The sequence below is a fragment of the Phoxinus phoxinus genome (assembly GCF_949152265.1).
Source record: "Phoxinus phoxinus genome assembly, chromosome: 8".
NCBI lineage: Eukaryota > Metazoa > Chordata > Actinopteri > Cypriniformes > Leuciscidae > Phoxinus > Phoxinus phoxinus.
Window position 1 is genome coordinate 8,535,603 of NC_136883.1, and position 18,921 is coordinate 8,554,523.

At 38.5% G+C, this 18,921-nt stretch overlaps 1 protein-coding gene across 3 annotated transcripts in view; it reads left to right on the forward strand.

Annotated features, from left to right (window-relative positions):
- Nucleotides 1-18,921, forward strand: part of LOC307003355 (CLOCK-interacting pacemaker) — a 350,350-nt gene that overhangs the window by 221,530 nt on the left and 109,899 nt on the right. The gene's annotated exons all lie outside the window — the stretch shown is intronic.

Here is an 18,921-nt window from a genome sequence, read left to right on the forward strand (position 1 = left end):
ACACACACACACACACACACACACACACACACACACACTGCCTAGTGCCATTTACAGTACAGCTCATTTCGACTTAAATAAATTATGACAGAAAAATAATAATGTTGTGCAATTTTTAGGGACTGCCATTGTTTGTTTTAATTTAAATTTAACTTTTTAAGGAATTAAATTGTGTAAACTGTGTAAAACAAGTGAATTATGTAAGTTATTACATTTAGATGATTGATTCTGAAAACACGCAGTGTTTATAACAATGCACACTATAGATTGTGCAGAGTCAGAATGTGCGTTAAAGAAAGTAAAATGACTACTTATTGATTTTAACTACAAAAAATCTATCTGCAATCAGTCTTAAATCAATATTTAGCATTAGCATATATGTATTGCAGTTGGTCATTCACTCGATAATGGTTTATCAGTAATCCCAGGCATGCCCAGGTTTACTTTTATCTAATCCTTGTGCAACTGAATATTCATTAATTCTTTATAAATATTTACTTTGCTCTCTAGCTAAGAAGAAAAACAATCATTGATATCATTATCTATACTCAACATCTTTATGCATTTGCATCTTCTGAATAACTATCCAACCTAACCTACTCATTACCAAAAATAGCATTTATTCCATATTTCTGTCTGTCTCGCTCACATTCAGCAGTGTAGATGATATGCTGGTGTGATGTTGCTGTTCTTCAAACAGCATGTTAAATGTTTTTTAATCATGCAGAAATTAAGCAATGTGAACCATATAGTTAACATCGTTTTTGCCTGTTTATAAATAGAACGTCATGGTGTGTTAGAGTAACACTGTTTTCCAGATGTTGATTTTGGTGTGTTTTGTAATTAACTTGTAATTCTGTAAATTCTCATCCTCTTCTGTTCACCACTTTGGACAAACATACACACGCTGGCTGGGCTGAACAGAGACTTGTTAAGCTATACTTCCTGCAGAGACCCTAAGAAAGACAGACCCCTAGCAGGCTTTTAATAAACCTTACTAAGACCCCCCGCCCTAAGAGTCTGAAACGCCCCTTCTTCTCAGAAATGGAAAATAAACCCTTTATCACAGTCAGGGGAGATAGAAAAGAAAAGCTTAAACAGACAGGTCACATTTTTAATAACCTTTTAGCTTTTTTGCAGTTCACTTCCTGTCTGCGGTGTGACAAATACATTTTTTTAAAGTATAAATATTCCAATTATCCAATGGTCTTGATAAATGAAGGATTAGAATATAAAGGTTAGAAAATGTATATTTTTTCAAGTCAGTTTAAAGGGATACACAAAATAAAAATCTGTGAGTCCAAATAATGCAAGTACCCAGCAAATAGGGAACGTTCCCAGAACTTTGGCTAGCATTCTGACATAACACAGTCTCACCCCAAAACGTCACATACTGACGGGTCTTGACCATACGGCAACATACGACGAAAAGGGTACCCTTTAACGTCCATGTGTGACGATTCGGGTATGTTTGGGTTTAGGTATGCGTTAGGGTACCGCTAGGAGGCGCTGCTGGTGCGCTTATGTCTGCGTCTCATATTGACGTTATAGGGGTACCCTTTTCGTCGTATGTTGACGTATGGTCAAGACCCGTCAGTATATGACGTTTTGGGGTGAGACCGGGCTTATGAACAAACCTTCTTCCAGTAACGTTAACAGAACATTAGTTTGTGGGCTGTGTTTCCCAAAAGCATCGTAGTTGATTGTAGAACACTTGCCACCAATGGTCTCTACGATCAATTTAGGCTTACGATGCTTTTGTAACAAACACAGCCCTGGTTTTTTTATAATGTTCTCAAAATGTGTGCACAAAAACATTATTTATACATTATTCATGAAAAAAAAAACTTTTTGGCCGTCATTTTTTAAATGTTACTTATTTCAGAATATTTAGAAGAATATTTCACCACAGAAAATGAACACGGCGTTAATCCTAATCCATACAACCCTAGTTAATGAATCAATGTCTTCTGAATCGATACAATAGGTGTGTATGAGTATTTATCTATATAAAACATCGCTTCTGGCGAACTTTCAGTTGAACGCCATCACGTTGTGAAGCATGTAAGTGGATTGGGACCACCACTTCTCATGCAAGTTTCACAATCCGCTTCTATAAAGCTTCGCAATGTTCTGAATGTTCAAAAGAATGCACTTACATAAGCAATGGTTTATAATTTAAAAACACTAAAATATTTTCTCTTCTTTTATTCTTATAGTTTCTCTTCAGAAGACATTGATTCCTCAACTGTTGTATGGATTACAGTCATGTTTGTTGTGCGTGGTTTTTGAAGCTTCAACTTTGAGGGATTTATCCACTTGCATTTTATTGTCTCAGAGATGGATTATTTTTCTAAAAATCTCTGTTTGTGTTCCACAGAAAAAAGTAATATACGTTTGGGATGGCATGAGGAATTTTCATTTTTGAGTGGAGTGTCCCTTTAAATGAAAGCATGCCAGATTGTTGCCACTGCTTAAATGAAACGGAAGTTGCGGTAGTCTTTTCTTCCCTATTGTGATGTACATCCAAGTGAACAATGAAAAAAAAAAAATCTTGATTAAAGATTATGGGGGCACATGAGGGTACATTTAAAAACATATGCTGTGCACGGATAAATCATTTAGAAGAAATACTACAATATTCCTTAAACAAATTCAATTTTGATTTCATGGTGACTTTAATGTCAGGTCAACAACCCATATGTGACCCTGGACCACAAAACCAGGCACAAGTCGCACGGGTTTTTGTGGCAATAGCCAACAATACATTGTATGGGTCAAAATTATCGATTTTTCTTTTATGCCAAACATCTTTAGGATATTCTGTAAAGATCATGTTCCATGAAGATATTTTGTAAATTTCTTACCATAAATATATAAAGCATTTATTTTTGTGAGTGAATGCAGCACAGTCGCGAACACAAATGGGCAAACATGGATTTTAAAGGCGATTTTCTCAATGTTTAGATTTGTTTGCACCCTCGGATTCCAGATTTTCAAATAATTGTATCTCAGCCAAATATTGTAATATCCTAACAAACCATACATCAATCAAAAGTGTATTAATTCAGATGATGTATAAATCTCAATTTCAAAAAATTGGTTTTGTGGTCCAGGGTCATATATATTATTATTATTGTATACATAAAGAGCATGAACACAGTGTATGCTGTAATTAAGTTTATTGGTCTGTAGATGTAGTCATACACGCAAACCCTTTGTTCAGTCTGGTTTGGTGCTTACCTACAGTGTTTTTATTGCTGTGTTTGTGTGTTGGGATGGGAGTAGCATGTTATGACAGTGATCAGGTGCTCTTGTGTTGTCTGGCTGCTTTTTTGTGGTTGGGTTTTTCCGTGACCCTCCTCCCGACAGTATACACACATGCACTTACACACTCTCTGCCCCAGGGACAGGCCCAGGTGAGTGTGTGCCACAATGACGTATATCTTCAGAGCTCCTTTTGAGTCTGTGTAAGAAGTGAAGAACAAGCATTTTTTACCTCAACCGGGCAAACCATCAACAAAGCTCAGTGATAGTTAGTTTATGAAGTGCAAACTTATGTGGACACTTCATTTAAATGATGTGTCAAATTAATCTCAACACTTGCTCTTCTGGAGCTAATAAAGTCCCGAATGGTTGGGAATTGGGGAATATTATTTCAAACAATAATATTGACTAGAAACAAGTGAATGTTCTTTGTTGTATTACTTTAAATTTCGGTTTCAGATGGATAATTAAAGCAATTAAAGTCAGTGTACTTCAGTCAGAATACTTCTACATTTATCATAAATGATTTATCTGTGGACATCATTTTTTTTTTTTTTTTTTTCATGTGCCCTCATAATCTTTAAACAAAATCAAGTCCCGCACTAGATTTTTTCTTGTTCGAGAAGCTGTTTTACTCAGATATACATCACAATAGGGAATAAAAGACTATTATTCCAACTATGGTCGCAAGTTCTATTACCAATAGAGCCAGTTACCAATAGAGTTCAATGGAACTTGCGACCATAGTTGGCTAACGATGCTTTTGGGAAACGCACCCCAGATTGTTAAGTTTTGGTGCTCTCTTCAATGTTCGAATGAATCTTGAACATGCCTGAACTTTGTCCATCCTACTCTGAGATCACAATGAAAATAATAGCACAAGCCAGTTGCATTGCGACCACCATCTAGGCAAAAAAAAAAAAAAAAAAAAAAGAGAGAGAGAGAGAGAGGGAGAGGGAGAGAGAGAGATAGATGTGATCTCACAAAGAGAGAGAGAGAGAGAGAGCGAGAGGGAGAGAGAGGGAGAGAGAGACAGATGTGATCTCACTTTTTTTAAACAGGTTTTGCAGATATTCACGCGAATTGACCCAAATCTGAAGGTGTGGACACACTAGGCTTAAAACTTGTGAAATTACTTCAGACCCCGTGTTGAGTATGGGTAACAGGATATGATGTCACACAAGGTCTTATGTTTTCATAAATAATCAATTATAAATAATGTTTTCTCCTGTGTTTGTATGCAATATGCATATGAATGAAAAAGTGAATAGAACACAAACTCATGTGGCCGCACCTTGAATCCTCATTGATGCTACTATGCCATCACTGGTCTCGTTTTTTTATCTGCACAGCGTGAATACAAAAAATTATTGATATGTGAAAATATCCAAAAATTGTGCTTCTACATCAGCGTCACCTCCGGTCTGCAGCCTTGCGACACTAGTGTGAACTGCTGAGTTACTGTGTTTCTTTAGCATCACTGTGTTATGATCATTCAGTGCCAGCAACGCGTTCCCATAAATGTTACAGAAAAAATGCTAAATTAATTCTGTCATAATTTACTCACCCTCCTGTCATAACACAAACTACTTCATGGTGCTTTTCTTGGAGCTTTATAATCCTGATCCCCATGGCCTGTACAGTTCTTTAGCCTTTCTCAATACGTGTTTCAAAGAAACAAGAAAGCCATGCAAGTTTGGAACAATGACAGGCGGCTATTTCTTTAAGAAATGATAGATAGATTTAACGGGATATTTAATTGATACTTCACCATCCGCCATTTTGTCAGACAAAGCAGTCAGGAGAGTTAGTAGATTAACATGGGAGAATTTGAACTTGAAAAACGGAGTGTACTGACGTCTTTCCGCGGTTAAAACAACATTCCTTCTTATGTTCATTCATGTTTATTTGATGCTATAAATTAACTAGAAGAGATGATCGGTTCACGAGCAGCTTTAACTGATGCTCTACAGCAATCTGTCAGACACATTAAAGAGGCACAAAACGGTATTTATTGTTTAAATTTGATAAAAAATTACCAAATTTGAAAGGTGAGACTTTGTTTAATATGTTTAATATCAAAAGTAACTGAAAAGTAACCTGGTCTGTCCTGTCTGTCAGTGTGTTGTCCGTGTCCTCTCTGCTCCACGATGTATTTCTCACTGCGTGAGAACATGGTGTGGCGTGAGAGCGGCGTAGCTTGTCGGGCATAGCAACAGTAACTAAGGGGGGCGGGTCTTTGCGAACAGTCAATTTTTATGACCTTTTTCAAAGTCTTGATTTAGTTTTTGGGGTCTACTAGAATTGGTTTTCGTGCTTGAATGTTAAAAAAAACCCTCATTACTTTTCACATATTTAACATTGTTGCAGCACCTTTCTTCCCAGTCTGTTTGTAACGGTCTGTTTAATTCTGGTCTCTAAAGCCCTATTCGAACTGGATTAGACTGGTTTTAGTCCCGTACGAATGTGCCATCTCAGTAATTACCTTAGGTGATTCTAATCCCGTGCGAATAGACCCACTGTAAATACGTACGTAAATATTCCGTCATTTCATGTTTAAAAGTACTTTTCCGCAGTTTTTCAACTATGGAGGCGCTTGAAAAAGCATTCAGTTGCATTCTAGGCGGTGGGATGTCAAGTCTGTGGCAAAACTCTGCATACCATTCAGAACAAAAAGAAGGTTGAAAAAGCACTTGTAATGGTGCGTTCACACCGGACGCGAATAGCGCGTCAGGCGCGAGTCATTTCAATGTTAAGTCAATGCAAAGACGCGTTACGCGCGTAAAACGCGTGTAACGCGTCTTTGCATTGACTTAACATTGAAATCACTCGCGCCTGACGCGCTATTCGCGTCCGGTGTGTGGGTGCAGTTAGAGGCACACAATTTCTTTTAGCTTTAGGTAAGTGTCTATTACCAACAGAATCCAATCAGAATTTAATTAATAAATTGTTCGATCGGAAGTTTTATAGGTTATAAAGATTATGTGTTTGTGCATATGATATAAGGAAGCAACGTATACGCGCATAAGGATTTCTTATCCCGTGCGAATTTGCAATTAATATTGCAGACGTCCTGTGGTAAAATTACATTACTCCATCTACCCTTGTAAAGCTAATCCCGTCCAAATGGGGCTTTAGAAGCACCTCTTTCAGAAAAGCACAATGTGCTCTGATTGGTCAGCTGGACCAGTGTGCTGTGATTGGTCAACTGCTTCAAGCTTATTTTGGAAATGTCACTACCATAACTGTGAGTTTAAATACTACTAACACAACTCAACCAGGCCTCGCTCTATTACTTGCGTATGCCTTGGATAATAATAATTAAAATGAGGAATACTGTGACGTCTACTACGTTCCTGAAAGAAAACTAAAGACTACAATGGAGGCGTTTCAGGGAGTTAAGAAACAGTGTTTACTGATAGAGAAAAACTCGCTTTGGAATAGACCTTTTTTATGCTCAAACAGCAACATTATGCAACAAGTTTAAAAAGGTAAAAATGCATATGACACCCATTTGAATTTAAATTACAAGAGAAATTTAGGAAGTGAGTAGATTTGTTCTAGGAATGGTGTTGCAAATAGGACAATTTTAAAATTGTTAAATGATAAATGAAAATTGTAGTTTTGTTTTTGTAAATGTTCACATACATATAAAAAAACACACAAAAAAAACCCCCGAACTGAATGCTAGAGTCTTTACTGATCATATCAAACTTTTAAAATGTTAAACACTTTACAACTCCATTTAACTCGTCCGTGTGGTGAATATAAATTTGCTGGTTATTCTTTCAGTGCTTTTAGTGAATGTTAGGTGCAAAAAGTTCTTCTCATTGGAAAAGAAGACCATGAAGTGTGCTTTAGACACCTTTACCAAATTATAATGATACCTTTCACATGAAAGACAGAGAGGAAAGAATTTGTGCGGCACAGGGCATGATTGCTACTTTCTAATCACAGAAAAGACTTTGGACAATGTTTCAAGACTACTGCTACTTTGAGAGTTTGGGGACGTAATGTTTCATACATTTATTCCAGTAAAAGGGACAATCTAATGAAGAATGCTTGGGATCAATTTCATCCCCAAGAAAGAAAGAAAGAAAGAAAGAAAGAAAGAAAGAAAGAAAGAAAGAAAGAAAGAAAGAAAGAAAGAAAGAAAGAAAGAAAGAAAGAAAGAAAGAAAGAGAAAGAAAGAAAGAGAGAAAGAAAGAGAGAAAGAAAGAGAGAAAGAAAGAAAGAAAGAATATTTCTCACTATCATTGTGTGAACACGTATTCTCATTACTGCAATACAATAATATAAAAATCATCCTGTCTGGACACAACCAACATCATAAATTAAGATTAGGGTCACACTTTAGATTAGGTTTCAATTCTCACTAATAACTAACTATTAACTATGACTTTTGCCTCAAACTCCAATTGCTGCTTATTAATAGTTAGTAGTTAAATTTAGGTATTGGGTAGGATTAGGGATGTAGAATATGGTCATGCAGAATAAGGCATTAATATGTGCTTTATAAGTACTAATAAACAGCCAACATCATAATATGCATGCTAATAAGCAATTAGTGCAACAAATACCACCTAACATGTATACTTAATTTATTATAATTTTGTATTATTTAATTATATATATATATATATATATATATATATATATAAATTAAAGCTTTTTTTATACTTATGGCGGGGATTACTGTCAAGTAATTCTGAATTGGATAATGAGAATTTGCAGGGAAAATGTCCTTAATTATCATGAAAATAATTTCATAATGGAAATGTCCATGTCTTAAAATTAGGCTTAATTTTCTTAATTTTTACCATTTTCCCCTATTCCCAACCTTTTTGAAAACATAGGAAATGTCCCCTAGACCCACCCGCCATACAGCTCAGTAATAGTAATTCGATTATTTCTTGTTTACAATAATGTGGTGGCCCTGGGTTCGTCTTGAGCAGCGTGTATTTGTGCAAACCCTGTCTCTTCTCATGTGTTTTTTGGAATCTCATATCCAAGGGATCCCAGTTGCCCTGTATAACATTGAGGATGTTCAATCATACAGAAGCATCTGAGAGCAACAAATACTCAGGAATGTGTGAATTCAAAGGATGCGGAACACCTCGCTCCGATGAGAGAGAGACCGTAACAGCCAAAGAGCGAGTGGGGATGAAGGCTGCATATAAATGTGGCTTTCTAGAGCTGGGCCTCTCTGGGAATTTGCCACAGCTCTGTGTGAGGAAATGTAGTGACCACAGTATCTGTGTATGTGAGAGAGGGAGAGAGATTTTTTTTAAAGGGTGTGATTCTTCTAGAATGCTTGCTAAAAGCAAATGAAGAGCCACTTGTGCTAATAAAGACAGGACAGCATTGCCTCACAAACAGCCATCTGATGCCTGTCTCACATCAGATGTCTCGAATTAGGCCCATTTAAACACCCTTAGGCTTGCATTTGGTTGACTGTGTTAAACAGGACATTGATTGGTTGACGTTTCAGTCAGAGGTCATATCAGTGAAATTGCATGTCCAAACACTCCTCCCTGGATAAACTCCAGAATCACAAAGGGTGACTGCATTTATCTCAGAGGAATGTGGGATTACCCATAGCGTGTATCTACCTGTGCTAAGATCAAGAAACCATTTTTTAAATACAGGTAGAAGGCATTGGGTTTTATTAATGGTTCTAGAATGTCTGCATTTGCCAATGCAGAACTAAACTGCTCAGGCAGTGTTCACTTTATCGCTAATCAACAGTAGTACTACGCTAAAGAAAGGATGTTTAGCTCAACTGTGAAATTGCAGATGTGATGATAGTGAGAGCTGTGAAATAAAGACAGTATACTTAGATTGTCTTTCTATTGTGCTTTAGCTATACTTACTGGTTAAACACAGGCACATTTTGATTTTACTCTGCACTAAACCACTAGATCAGTGTTTGACTATGGAAATTTGGCAGCACACAGTTGATTCTGTTTCTGATTTGATCTAATATATAGTGTGCAGTGTTTTAATGTTATAGGTGTAACAAATGAGAATCAATGAAATTAGCAAACATTTTGAGAAAAAAAACTTTTTAAGGATTTTCAGTTTTTCAATAATATGTAAAAGTATGGTGTTTGTGGTAAAATATATATCTAAAATATATATGATAATAAAAGCTTTAACTGTTTCCATTTGTTGACATGACATTGTTAGCTTCAGATGGTCAATATCATTTATTATTTGGTTTTCCTTAGAGATAAGAGAGAGATTTTTTTTTGAGCATATACAAATGCAATCTAAACTTATATGGTTGTCTTTATAAAGACACTCAGCAGATTATTGCTGAAGTGAAAGTATTATATTGTTTACAGTAAAGTAAATGTAGGCTACTGCTCTAAACATATACATATATCTTTTACAAAATAATTTTGACTCTAGGGGCCAGATTTACTAAACATGGCAAATTAGCATGATAGCGCAATCCCATAAATCAGTGATGGGTGTGGAAAGTTCTGCACATGATCTCTGGTTTAAGAGATCTTTGCTTTTTTGGGATGTTATATAATGGTGCAAAAGCAGTAAATTGACTAGCGCAAACCTTAGTAAATCGCATTGCTTAATTCATTTAAATACTTTCCTCCCATACATTTTGCATCTGACACCTGCATCTAACATCCTTTTGCATCTAACTGTCCACGTCTTTTCAGAGCAATTTTTTTCACCTAGATGTTTTTAGTAAATCCTGACATTATTTTTTTAAATAATTTTTGCTGGCGCAAATCTGGCCCTAAAAATTCTATAAAAAAAAGCCATAGGTCTAACCAAGATGTGTTCCAAATTTGAAGTGGATATCACAAAAACTGAGGTTCCCATGAGATTTTGTTTAGGTGCCATATTTTTTGTTCAGGAACTAAATCACATGTACACAAATTAATACATGTATGTCACAATATCACTTCTTTCACAAAACAGTAGCCAAATATGGAATATTGAAGTGCAGTGCAGTGCATGTTGTACACTGTAAACAGTGTATATAGTAGCATATGCAAACCATGTCTCGCTGGTGGTAGGTCATCCAGGAACTTTTTTGCCTACTATTTGATCAGTACTGTGATTTTGGACGTATGGCATTTGTCACATACTGTTTTTCGTCTACTATATAGTAGGGAAGTATGCGATTTTGGACGCAGCTCATGTCTGATTTCCATTTTAACCACAGATTCAATGAAAAGTCCTGAAAAGTGAAGCCAAAGTGGTTCGATCGCCCCCAACTTAGCTGGATGCAGTATAGGTCATAAACCCCGCCCCCTCTCCATGTAATCTAATGAGACGTGAGACATTACATTTACATTTATTCATTTAGCAGATGCTTTTATCCAAAGCGGCTTACAAATGAGAACAATAGAAGCAATTAAACTAGCAGTAGGACAACAGTATGTAAGTGCTGTGACCCTTCGCAGGTCAATATAATGTAGTCCTTTTTTTTTTTTTTTTTTTTAGAGAATAGAGGAGAAAGTGTTAGTATTACTGGATCAAGTGCTGCCGAAAAAGATACGTCTTCAGCAGTTTCTTAAAAATGGCTACGGACTCTGGTTGAGTTAGGCAGATCATTCCACCAGTAGGGAACAGTCATGGTAAAGGTCAAAGAAAGATATTTTGTGCCTCTTTGAGATGGCACCACAAGACGCCGCTCGCTTGCAGAGTGCAAGTTTCTGGATAGCACATAAGTCTGAAGTAATGAGTTAAGGTACAAGGGAGCAGTGCCAGTGGTTGTTCTGTAGGCAAACGTCAGTGACTTGAATTTGATGCGAGTGGCAACCGGCAACCAGTGCAATTTTGTGAGGAGAGGAGTGACGTGTGCTCTCTTCGGCTCGTTGAAGACCACTCTAGCTGCAGCATTCTGGATCAGTTGCAGCGGTTTGACAGTGCAAGCTGGGAGACCAGCCAGGAGAGCATTACAATAGTCCAGTCTGCATAGAACAAGTGCCTGAACAAGGAGTTGTGTAGCATGCTCTGATAGGAAATGACCTGATCCTTCTGATGTTGTGCAAGGCAAATCTGCATGACCGGGCAGTGCTAGCAATGTGGTCTGTGAAGTTCAATTGGTCATCAATTACAACTCCAAGGTTCCTGGCTGAGCTTGATGGAGTTATGGATGACGAGCCTAGCTGAATGGTGAAGTTGTGATGAAGTGCTGGGTTAGCCGGGATTACAAGTAGCTCTGTCTTCGCAAAGGTTTAGTTGAAGGCGGTGGTCCTTTATCTAGCCAGAAATGTCTGTCAGGCAGGCTGAGATGCGAGTGGCTACCGTCGGATCATCAGGCTGGAATGAGAGGTAGAGTTGTGTGTCATTAGCGTAGCAGTGATATGAAAAGCCATGTTTCTGAATCACAGATCCTAGTGATGTCTTGTAGATGGAGAAGAGAAGTGGTCCAAGCACTGAGCCCTGAGGCACACCAGTAGCTAGATGTTGGGTCTTAGACACCTCACCCCTCCACGACACTCTAAAGGACCAATCCGAGAGATAAGACTTGAACCACAGGAGTGCAGTTCCCGAGATGCCCTTCATCTTTAGGATTGACAGGAGGATCTGGTGGTTAACTGTATCAAAGGCAGTAATTACTGAGAGCAGAGCAGTCTCAGTTGAGTGTCCGTTTTTGAAGCCAGATTGATTGTTGTCCAAGAGGTTGTTCTGTGTAAGAAAGGAGGAGATCTGGTTGAAAACAACTCGTTCAAGTGTTTTTCGACGAATGGAAGAAGGGATACCTGTCTGTAATTTTCTAGATGTGCTGGATTTAGAGTGGGTTTCTTAATCAGTGGGATTACCTGAGCCTACTTGAATGCTGTGGGAAATGTGCCAGTGTGAAGAGAGGTGTTCATGATGCGTGTGAGTGCGGGTATAACAGAGGAAGAAATAGCTTGAAGTAGGTTAGTGGGAATAGGATCAAGCGGACAGGTAGTAGGGCGATTGGAAAGGAGGAGTTTTGAGACTTCCGTCTCTGAAAGCAAGGAGAAGGAGGGTAGAATGTGTGTGTTAGCTGGTAAAAAGTGTGTGTCGGTTTGTGGATTGGTAAATTGTCCGCTGATTGGTGGTTGTTTTATTTATGAAGAATGTGGCAAAATCATCAGTTGTTAGGGTTGATGAAGGAGGACGAGGAGGGTTAAGAAGAGAGGAGAAGGTTTTGAAAAGCATGCGAGAGTCAGAAGAATTGTTAATTTTGTTGTAATAGTAAGTTATTTTAGCAGTAGATATGTTAGCAGAGAAGGAAGAGAGGAGGGATTGATAAAGACCAAGGTCAGTATGATCTTTGGATTTGCGCCACTTCCTCTCTGCACCCATAAGTTTAGCACGATGTTCACGGAGAACATCAGATAACCAGGGAGCAGAGGGAGTGGCGCGGGCTGGCCTGTAGGAAAGGGGGCAGAAGTTGTCCAAGCAGGATGTTAAAGTGGAGAAAAGAGTATCAGTGGCATTTTTAGTATCTAGTGATGAGAGCTGGTCTGGTGGAGGAAGTGTGGATGAGATCAAAGAGGATAGACGAGAGGGTGAAAGTGAGCGTAGGTTCCGCCGAAAGGTGACCTGTGGGGAGTGCGTGTTGTGTTCTGAGGCAGGTTGAGGTTGAGAGGGAGGAGGAAGTGATCTGAGGTGTGCAGTGGAGTGACTAGTGTATGGTCAGTGGAGCAGTAGCGTGTGTAAATAAGGTCCAATATGTTAACTAATTTGTGAGTAGCCGCAGTCGATACTCGTTTGAGGTCGAATGAGTAAAACAGAGTGTGGAAATCAGCAGCTTGAGGTTTTTCAAGATGGATATTGAAGTCTCCAAGAACTATGAGAGGAGTGCCATCCTCGGGGAAGGATGAGAGTAGCACATCAAGCTCCTCCAAGAAACTGCCAAGCTGACCTGGGGGACGATATATAACTACACAATGGATTTTAATAGGACAGGTGATGGTAATAGAATGTGATTCAAATGAGCTGTTGTTACACAGAGGTGGTCAATTATTAAATTTCCAATCGTTTGAGATGAGCAGACCAGTACCTCCACCCCTTCCAGTCAGACGAGGGGTGTGTGAGAAAGTGAAGTTAGTGGAGAGCGCAGCCGGTGTGGCAGTGTCCTCTGGTCTGATCCAGGTCTCCAGGAGGAGATTGGAGCTTTAACTTAATTTCTACATTTCCATAACTGTTTATTTCCCACAGACAGAATGAAATGTTCTGCAGTAAACTGTTCTATCCGATTCTGCGGGAGTGTGGGCCATATTTGGGCATTGGCGGCTTCACTTTTCTACAATGGAAGAGATTGGAGGTGTGTCGATCATGTTTTTTTACAGTCTATGGGTCAAACAATGTTGTTTGCAGCCAGATAGTGTAGTTACAGCATTTACCAGCAGGGGCAAATAGGGCTAGCCTAACCAGCAAATTCTTGACAGTATTGGGTTCCAAACATTTGAACATTTATTTCAGATGTATAGTTCTGCTCTGCAAGAGGAAAGGAATGGGTTTGATGTGACTCCTGCATTATTGATAGCTCACATTTAAAGCTTTGAGATCTAGGATGTTCTGGTACTAAGCATCTATTATTCCCTCTTCACATCCCTGAGCTTGTTTGTGTGTGTTCAAAGTCTTAAATTTGAGATGAAAATGATGATGAATGTCTAACTCAAGGTGCTTTTGTGTTCACGTTAAACGTGAAAAATGACTTATACGTGTATATGTGTGTACATCTGGAGTGTTTGGTCAGACTCCATTAACCAATGCTTGGTTTGCAGGTACATTGACAATGCTATGAATCAAAGCACACAAGCCTGGGGACTGTGTGTGTGTGTGTGTGTGTGTGTGTGTGTGTGTGTGTGTGTGTGTGTGTGTGTGTGTGTGTGTGTGTGTGTGTGTGTGTGTGTGTGTGTGTGTGTGTGTGTGTGTGTGTGTGTGTGGAGATGGCAGTGCTTGTTGAAATATTCCCCCGCTGCTGGTGTAATTACAGTTCATGCAAACCACCTTTACAGAGAATAGCTGTGATTTCTCACCATTTAACCTATTATTTTATTTCCATTCAATTGCACACCTTTAAAAACCTCAGTGTAAAAAAATATATCATGATTTTAAAGGTAAAAACTGTAAAAATGTATGGTGAAAAACTGTTACCTTGTTTACAGAAAGTTTCCTTATATACAATGAAAAATAACTGTAATAGAGCTAACCGTACAATAAATGTAATTTTACAGTATACCATTACATTTACAGTTTTGGAAGTGAAAAAGAACAAGGCATTGTATAATTTACAGTGAAAAACCATAAATTGACATTCCCAGAATTCTCTGCGTGACACTTCACATTTGATGTATTTTTGTTGAAATAAATACAAAGTTCTGGCATGAAACTCTAGATGGCGCAAGCTTTTAGGTCCTTTAACTCATAATCTATTTATCACTTTGTTATCTACATGGCACAGCTGATTGGTTCCTGCCGTATCAATAGCCAGTGAGCTCGCTGCTCAACCTTCAAATACTTGATTAGCATTTGCCTTGACAGTGCTGCACGCTTTAAGAAACCCTCTGCCTTCCCCAGCTCCACCTGTATAGATGTGCTATGGGTAATTCATGTACGCTATGTGGTACAGCAGCAGCATGTCTTACTTGCTCACAGCAGCGTGTCATGTATGTATTGGTAGTAGCAAATCACATTATGAAATAAATGTTTTTCTCCAAAACACGTTGGCCACAATTATTGGCACCCCTAGAATTTTTTCCAAGTAAAATATCTCTGAAGCATATTCCCGTATTCTAGCTATGACTTCTTGTTTCACAGGATTACAAATATGAGGAAACACAAAGGCCAAATTCCCTTAATCATCCATCACAAGGAGTAAAACCAAAGAATATAGTTCTGATGTGCATCAAAATATTGTTGAGCACCACAAAATAGAAAGTGGCTGTAAGAAAATAGCTAAAGAATTGAAAATCCTCATTTTGACCATTAGGGCAATCATTCAGAAGTTCCAATCAACTAAAGATGTTACGAATCTACCAGGAAGAGAATGTGGGTCTATAATATTGTCTTAATGCACGGTGAGGAGGAGCGTTTGAGTGGCCAAAGACTCTTCAAGGATCACAGATGGAGAAATGCAGAGATTAGTTGAGTCTTGGAGTCAGAAGCCTACCAAAAAAAAATAATAATAATCAAACAACCCCTCCCCACATGTTGTTTGGGAGGGTTTCAAGAAAAATTCTCCTCGCTCATCCAAAAACAAACTCCAGCAAATTCAGTTGTCAGACATGACTGAATCTTCACAGGGTTCTGTGGTCAGATGAAAAAAGAAAGAAAGAATTTGGCAGCTAGATGGGTTTGGTGCACACAAGGATAAAAAGTGCCCCATATGTACAATTGAATATACCATTGGATCTTTAATGTTGTGGGCATATTTTTCTACTGGAGGTCCTGGACATCTTGTTCAGATACATGATATTGTGGATTCTATCAAATATCAACAGATAAAAAATCGAAACCTGATGTTTTTCTGCTAGAAATATTATAATGGGCCGTGGTTGGATCTTCCATCAGGACAACGATCCAAAACAAACATCTAAATCAACACAAAAATGTGTTACGGAGCACAAAATTAAGCTTCTGCCATGACCGTCCCAGTGCTTACTGTACGACTACTGTACGTCACAGCAGTCATCTTTACCTTGATTGAGTATTCAGACCTTGAATACTCATCCATCAAAACTTTACTAACGAGACGCTGGTTTTCTATATCCAGCTGAAAAACATAGGCTGCGTTTACACTTGGCATTAACATGCGATCACCATGATCCGATCAAGCAGATCGGATCATTAGCCAATCAGGACACCGTGCATTTACATTTTGTCCATAAGCCTCTGTATCTGGATAACCGATCGGATTTCCGTTTTTGCATAATATTTAAATTAGGTCTGTAGCTCGACACCAAATTAAGAGTAAAGATGATACAAATTAATCAATGTCCCAATTGCTTTCACTCACTCATTTTTCTTTCCTGTGCAATCTCCAGTCTTAGATCAAATTACGTTTTTTGAATGAAGGAATACTTCCAGAGTTGATCATACAAAAATAACTGGGTTGATCATGTTAAACTGTCACATCGGGGTTTAAGGTTATAGCGTGCAATGACTATGTGGGAGATTAATAAACATGCTGAAACAATTAAAACATTCGACATTTAAAACATAAAAAGTTTATTCCCAGTATTTCTCTGGCAAAGCTGTACACGCTCTTCATTAAGTTCTACCAGAAAGACTCGGGAGATAAATTGATATAACAGCGTATATTTATTAACAGCCCAGCAAGCATGAATTTATAAAGTTCTTTGGCATAGGCCCCGTCCTTAGAGAGCAATGCGAGGGTAGCGGAATCTGCATATCCTGCCTGAAGACGAAGGCAGGGGCGCAGCCGACCCCCCTGGAGATAAGGAAGGGGCCATCCTGGTGGTGGTGGGGATGATGAAGGGGAAGGTACCATCTTGGTGGTGGTTGGGGGAGGATGGAGGTAATTGGCAGCGTCAGCATCTGCGAACTCAGACGAATGTAAGTACCACTCTTTTATACTGTGTGTGTTAGCACATGATTGGTTAGAAGTAAAAGTACTATGTGGCGCACTGAGTCTTCCTGGCAGAACTTACGCTAAAGCTTTCATATCTCATGACTGTGATTGTACAGGCGATCGCCTCGTTCAGATATGTTGCACAATTAAAATGAAAAATGACACACAGTATCAAGTAAGTATAAATAAACTGTTTTAAATATTGCCGTTTATTGTAAGGTTCAAATAAGTTTAATTTGTCTAAACTGCGTCTGGCCATTATTTTCTGACAGCACATGGGGAGACTGGGCGGGGATTTATATGACGTCCACCTGTGAATGCAGACATGATGGCTGGATTGCGTTTACATTACACTGAGATCCGATCACAATGCGTCCTCGACTACCTCCGAACCTGGATACGCTGAACGGATAACATTCCGATCAGAAACGCGTTTACACTTGTCTTTTCAATGTGTATGTGGACAACATCCAGATACAGGTCGCATGTTAATGCCAAGTGTAAACGCAGCCATTGTTTGCGTATCATTCGGCCATTCAGCGGTGGATGTTTCAACGTTTAGTTCAGTCTGTTCAGCGCAATGAATGAGGACTTGCTAAAGGCTATAGATATAGAAAGACGGTTCACTCCTATTAGTTATAAATGGGAGAAACTGCAAAGTGGAATATGGCGGACTATGTCCCACCTTCCAGGTAATTGAGCCAATCGCTGATTGATAAATTCGTTAGAAGCTAAAGTTCTGATAGAACCAGAGACTCATGCTTAGGACTGCACATGCGCATTGGCTCGTCTAGTCTGAAAAATAAGCCTTTTAACACTATTTGAGCATAAGAAACAACATTTATGGGACAGTTCATGTCAGAATTTGTTGCTTAAATATGTTATTTATTTGTGAGTTCGCCAAGCAGTTTTTTATATTTCAGGATTCCCCCATTCAAATAGATAGGACTTCATCTTGGATGCCTGAAATAGCTGCCTGGAGGCGTTGCAAATATGGCCGCCGAGTAAACAGACTTTCCTTGAAAGGTACTTTGGACTCGCGCTCTTCAGAAACAACCTCAGAAAATTACAGAGCTCATGTTTTAAAGCGAAATACACCCTGAAATGAATAAATCAATGAAAACGCAGTCTCTGCCACTTCTGAGTTAATAAGCCTGATTTATTTATGTTAGCACCGTTTGGACTGATTGTTTGAATTAATTCCCTTACTGGATGGATCATTGGACTGAAAACTTTCCAGGAGTTTAGAGGCTTGATCTGATCGCAACAGTGAAGTGAAATCGAGTTAATGGATTAAAATAGACATTTCCGCCTACCAGGGTTGGTGCTTGCAGCATTGCAGATGCTCAGTGTGAAACTTCCAACTCCCAAGATTATCTAACTGTGTGACGTAATTACGTTAATAAGACAAAATTCACATGCTTCAGTAATTTATTTGATCAAAAATACAGAAAAAAAAATATTGTTGTAAAATATTACTTGTTTTCTATTTTCAAATATTTTAAAATGTAATTTATTTTTGTGAAGGCAAAGCTGAATTTTCAGCAGTCATTACTCCAGTGTCACATGATCCTTAAGAAATCATTCTAATATGTTGATTTAAAGCTCAATAAACATTATTATCAATGCTCAAAAAAGTATTGCACATCACTGCTGTGCACTGAAAGTTGTTTTAATTATCTAAACACTATGCAAATAGCTTAGTAGACTAGGGAACTTTCCAGTGTATGACCTTCTTAACCAACAATACACATTCTGGAATAAATTCTTGAATATTCCAGTCCAGACGTGTCTGACTTAAACATTCAAAACATTGGCCACTACTGACATTCTAGTGAAGTCTCTCAAACGATCTTGGATACCTGATGCTACCAGTGAGTGTGTGTGCGTGAGCAAATGTGTTTGTGACTGTAGTCTGAGCCAGTGGAGCAGATGTTGGGTGCTCAGCTTACAAATGACTTTGGAGGATTTCCCAACGAGATGTGGAATGGCTTATTCTCCACTGAGATTCCAAAACAAGGGTCTAAAAATAAAGTCTGTGCTAAGTCTCTCATCAGTGAAGACGATAAAAACATCAGTCATGCAGCTCTGAATTTCACAGG